We start from the raw sequence: 6,071 nt of genomic DNA, 5'->3' as shown, positions 1-6,071 counted from the left end.
GAGAAATATTACTCATTAATGAATTGGCATTAATATTGTTAAATATTTGTATTACACATAATAATCTACACATATAATGCAACCTCTATCAAAATACTCGTAACATACTTAAAACGGTGACAGTTTCTTAGGGGAAAGACAGTATCTTCAATAAATGGTATTGAGAAAACTTTAATCCACATGCAAAGCAATAAGATGAGATTCTCATCTCAGAATTTAAAATAAATTAGTTACTTAAATGTAAGGCTAGAAACTCTGAAATTACTATAAAAAATATAGACTAAAAGCCTCATAACATTGGTCTGGGCAGTGAACTTTTAAATATAACTTCAAAACCTGAGAAACAAAAGGAAAAATGGATGAGTCAGATTATTTATTTTATATATATATTTTTTAACACAATAATTTATTTACTGAAAGCCTCCTCCTGCCCTTGCAGTCTCTAGGTCACTTTTTCTACTTGTAGATTTTGCGTGCAAGCCCCAGAAAGATAGCTGGGGGCAGGGGCGCTGCGTACTGTTCAGTGAGACCCGTAATGTGGTTGTAACTGTCTTCCTCATACTGTGAGAACACGGCTGGCAGATCCAGCTCCTCATATAATGCCTTCACTCGGGCCACCTTCTCAGCCTCCTTCTGCCCATAATTTTCCTTCAGGATCTCGCGCTGTTCTGGAGTGGACCATTGCAGACACTGGACCACCAGCCAGCTGCATTTGTTGTCCTGGATGTCAGTGCCAACTTTGCCAGTCACACTTGGGTCCCCAAAGAGGTCAAGGTAATCATCCTGAATCTGATAGAACTCTCCCATCTCCAGCAGGATCTTCTTGGCATTGGCATGCTCCTTCTCACCATCAATTCCTGCCATGTACATGGCAGCAGCTACAGGAAGGTAGAAGGGGTAGAAAACCATCTTGTACTTGACAATAGATTTGTACCTCTTTTCAGTGAATCTGCCGAGATCCACTTTGCCCTGGGGAGCTGTGATGAGGTCCAGGGTCTGCCCAATCTCAGTCTGATAGCAACTCTGCAGGAAGAGCTCAATCAGGTTCAGGTAATAGGGCTGCTCCCGGCAGAAGAGCTTCAGCAGGCGGTAGATACATACTTCCAGAAGGATAGCATCATTGATGGCATCGAATCCCATGCCTGGCTTCTGATACCAGCAGATCTGTCCCCGGCGGGTGAGGGATGAATCCATGATGTCATCTGCCACCAGGAAGAAAGCTTGCAGCAGTTCCACACACCAGCCCACAGCCAGGGCCCACTGGAGACTATCAGCATCCTATTTCCTTGGCTCCACCAGCTCCCGGAACGCTTCTAGCACCGTCAAACCCCAGTAATACTTGCCTCCAATGGTGTTGTACTCCAGGACCTCCTTGAGCCGGGCAATAGCATCTCCTGTCTCTGGGTGCCCCATCACCTCCTCAGTCAGCACCCTAATGATCTGGGAGAAGTGCTGAATGAAATCCTGCTTTTCTTGGGCATAAGCATCTGATCTGGTCTCCATTCATTCTGAGGGAGGAGCCAAGGGCTCTGTTCCTGGATGCGGGTTCCGGCTTGGTCAGATTATTTCAAAGTAAAAATTCGCTGCACAGAGTCTGATGCAATTAACATTCTTAGACAGCTAAACAATGGAAGAAATTATTTGCAAATTATGTGTGTGACAAGGGAATAATGTAAAAAATATGCAAGAAACTCAAATGACTAAACAACAAAAAATAAATAACTATGAGCTGCAAGCTGAATTTTTTTTTTTTTTTGAGACAGAGTTTCGCTCTTGTTACCCAGGCTGGAGTGCAATGGCGCGATCTCAGCTCACTGCAACCTCCACCTCTCTGATTGAAGCGATACTCCTGCTTCAGCTCCTCTAGTAGCTATGACTTTAGGCATGTACCTCCATGGCTGACTGTTTTTCTTTTTGTATTTTTAGCAGAGATGGGGTTTTGTTGTGTTGGCCAGGCTGGTCTTGAACTCCTGACCTCAGGCAATCTGCCCACCTCAGCCTCCCAAAGTGCTGGGGTTACAGGCATTAGCCACCACACCCAGTCCAGGCTTAAATAGTTTTGAAAAGACATGGCCAAGAGATACATTGAAAAATGCTCAGTTTCAATTATTGTCAGAGAAACACAAGCAAAAAATACCTATGAGATATTTATAAAATTTACCTATGAGAAAAACAAAAATACTAAAACAAAAAGAAATACCTATGAGATATTTACTAAAATAAAAACATTGGTAAAGATGTAAAGGAAATCCTTGCACACGGTTGGTTTGAATGTAAATGAGGACATACATTAAAAAAACAAATAAGAGTTTTGAAAAAAATTTAAAATTGAACCATCATGTACTCCAGCAATTGTACTTTCAGATATATGCTCAAAATGAGAATGAAGAAATACTTGCACTTCTATGTTGTTTGCAGCACTCTTCACAATAACCCAAATATGGCATCAACAGTTCAACATCTAATATAAATGAATACAATATGGTATATGTACAAAATAGAATATTTTTTATTTTTTCAAAAAATTCTATTATTTTCAATCACATGGATTAACCTGGAAGACATTGCATGTGTTGAAATAAGCCAGTCACAGAAAGACTAGTATCTCATGATTCCACTTACAAATGGATAATTAAAAAAGTTAATCTCACTGAAGTATAGAGTAACATGGTGACCACCAGGTGCCAAGGTAATTGAAAAAAAGAGGTGATTGGAAAAATGTCAACAAATACATAATTATGGTTGTATAGGAAGGACAACTTCAAAAGATATATTGTACAGCATGATGACTATAAAAATGTATATGTATTTATGAAAAATGCTAAGATAATGCCATGTGGTGTCACCAAAAGAGTTAACTCAGTTAATGCATTTATTACACAGAGCTAAGTATTGACAATGTATGTATACTTCAAAATATTATGTTTAATAAAATACCCATTTTATCTATCAAGTTAAAAAATGTATTTTTAAAACTTTATAGAAAATTAACAATATTTCAAATATGATCTGTGTTCGTCATAAACCTGACTGAGTAGTATTAACCATATATAGCCTGGTGCTGTTTTGTCATTTGCAAATTATAACCACAGAAACTTTGATACTTAACATCATGCCATGGACCCTGCACACTGCCTGGAAGAAGCCAATTTACCTTAGGGCTTTTCCTTTAAGTTTGGGGCACCTGGAGTTTCTGGTGCTAATGCTAATGACATCAAAGACAGTAAAAGGGCAGGCGGTTTCATGACTGCTGGTGGTCCGATGACTGCTGATGGTCCCATGACTGGACACTCTGTGAACACAGTAAACAAATTTGCATGCGAAATAACAGAAAATATTTTAATTCAAAAACTGGCATATTCTTCACATATTTTCCAGAAAAAAATAACAATTGGCTACAGATAGGTGATTAAGTATAAAAATTGTATGCTGAACTTCATCCCCCAAAAAATTATATAAAATAACTGAGAAATTTCTTTAAATTATAATATCAATATAAAAAATATTCTAGTTTAAAATTTACACTAGTAAGTTTATTATTTGGCAACTTTTAACATTCAAACTTAAATATAGAGATTCTGCATGGAAATATAAGTTGTGCTGTAAGTATATCATGAAACATTAAAAATTTATTACTTACCACTAACTGTTAGAAATTGAATTACAAAGATACATTTTATATTTGACACAGTTTGTGTAAGAATCTTTTAAAAATTTTCTTTTACAGAACAATGCTAAATAATTTACTTCTCTCCTGCAGTGAATACTCTATGGCTTTTATCTTTATCTGATGTCAAAGCTATATTGATAAGCAAACTCTCGAGTTATAACCAACTTTTACCGCATTAAAAGTTTCAGGTCAGGCACAGTGGCTCATGCCTATAATCTCAGAACTTTGGGAGACTGAGGTAGGCGGATCACCTGAGACCAGACTAACATGGAGAAACCCCATCTCTACTAAAAATGCAAAATTAGCTGGGCATGATGGCAGATGCATATAATCCCAGTGTCTTGAGAGGCTTGAGGTAGAAAAAAAACCCCAGGAGGCAGAGGTTGTGGTGAGTCAAGATTATACCCTTGCACTCCAGCCTGGGCAACAAGAGCAATACTCCGTTTCAAGAAAACAAAAACAAAAACAGAAACAATTTTCTAATCAAAATCTACAAAGTACCATGTGAAATGACAGGGCATAAAAACAAAAGTGAGAAAACTGTAGCCATAACACAGAAAAAGAAGGTCTGTGATGCATATATAGTTGGAATACACATAAGAAGACAAGCAAAACTGGATAATCAGGAAAACAAACAAACAAACCAGAATTTCTCTTTAAATTCAACAAGAGTCCACTTTGCAGCCTGGTAAAAACGTTCTCTCCACATCAACAATCAATATTATTTCTTCACTATTGATATTTTCCATATATGACTTGACTTGCAAACTAACTCCAGAAAAAAATATTTATGGCTTATTACGGAACATCTGTCACATGAGAAGCACTATCATGTTTGTTTGCTACATTTATATATCAAAATATTCTTGCCAGGTATGGTGACTCACACCTGTAATCTCAGCACTTTCAGAGGTTGAGGGTCGGATCAACGAGGTAAGGAGTTCGAGACCTGCCTGGCCAATGTGGCAAAACCTTGTCTCCACTAAAATTACAAAAATTAGGTGGGCATTGTGGCAGGCACTTGTAATCCCAGTGACTTGGGAGGCTGGGACAGGTAGAACTCAAGAGGTGGAGGTTGCATTGAGCTGAAATTGAGCCACTGACCTTCAGCCTGGGTGAAAAATCAAGACTCCAGCTCAAAAAACAAACAAACAAACAAACAAAAAGACGAAAAAAAAAAACAAAAAAGAAAAAAAGAAATACCTAAAATCCTCATGGCTCATGAAGCCTCCCAAGTAATACCCTGAATATATTGGCCTAACAGACAAATTTACAAAAGTCAATTATAAAAGGTTAAAGAAACAATAACTAAGGAATAGTAGGCATAAAGAGGTTTCTCCAATTAAACACAATGAAATTTCTAACTAAAAAATATAAATACACAAATTATGAAATTACATCTAAAAATCATTTTGTCTCCTACCTCATTTTATGAAAATTACTAACCAGCTGACAATGAATATTCTTACAGTGTAGAACAAAAAATGAATTATAAGAAACAGGAAAAGTATTGGTCTGTACAATAATGAAATAATAAGAATATAGATTTGTATTCGGCATTATTGAGGTTTTTAGTTTTCTAGAAAACTAGTCACCATGTGAAAATAATTTTTGTTCCAATATTGCTTTTTCTGAAAATAGGTGAAACTCATACACACACACACTTATTCTACAATTCTATTACAGTTAAGATATATCATTAGACTAAAGTGTATATTTAACTGTATGTGAATCAAAACTAAAAGTTTTTATGTGTAGGTAGTTCACATGTTCAAAGAAAAATACACACGAAAATTTAACAAAATACTTATTTGGGACATAGAAACACATAAATTTTATTTATACTTCTATATAGTTTTTATTATGACCATAAAAATAAGATACAGCACGAAGTAAATTGTGAGTTGAATCATATCATTTACTTTTCAAAAATAATCTGTAAGGTTTTTAAATGAAAAAAGCATTCTTTGAATGCAATCATAAGTCCAATTTTCTTTTGTTAAAGTTACATAGAAAAAAATTTATCTAACAACTTTAGTTTTGAATGATGTTCTACACTGAATACTCTGATTTAGTGTAATGTCTGAAGGGTCAGTGTCTTAGTTATTTCTACTATGATGTTGCAATAACTCTACTTAGTTGTTTCTACTAAGTCTATGTCTGCTGATGTTGACACATGCTTAATTTTGAAGTAAATGTTATTTTCATAGTTACTGCATATGTAAACATATATTTTACTATGAACTCTCTGGTGTTTTCTTAGCTCTCATTTTTGAACAATTCTTTAGTTAAACTCATTACACATATTAGGATTTTTTCCAATATAATATAAATTCCCTGATGGTTGAGCAAGTTTTGAGAAACTTCTTCAGGCTTTTTCTCTAATACAAACCCTGCACAA

The 6,071-nt window shown here is 35.8% G+C and overlaps 1 pseudogene; it reads right to left on the bottom strand.

Annotated features, from left to right (window-relative positions):
- Nucleotides 1-447: 447 nt before the first annotated feature.
- LOC116547467 lies at nt 448-1,543 on the bottom strand (annotated as a pseudogene).
- Between the last annotated feature and the right edge of the window lie 4,528 nt (nt 1,544-6,071).

This window comes from Sapajus apella, unplaced genomic scaffold (genome assembly GCF_009761245.1).
Source record: "Sapajus apella isolate SASKATOON/1434 unplaced genomic scaffold, GSC_monkey_1.0 scaffold3266, whole genome shotgun sequence".
Taxonomy (NCBI): Eukaryota; Metazoa; Chordata; class Mammalia; order Primates; family Cebidae; genus Sapajus; species Sapajus apella.
Note: the sequence above shows the minus strand (reverse complement) of the source record. Positions and strands in the feature narration are given on the sequence as shown.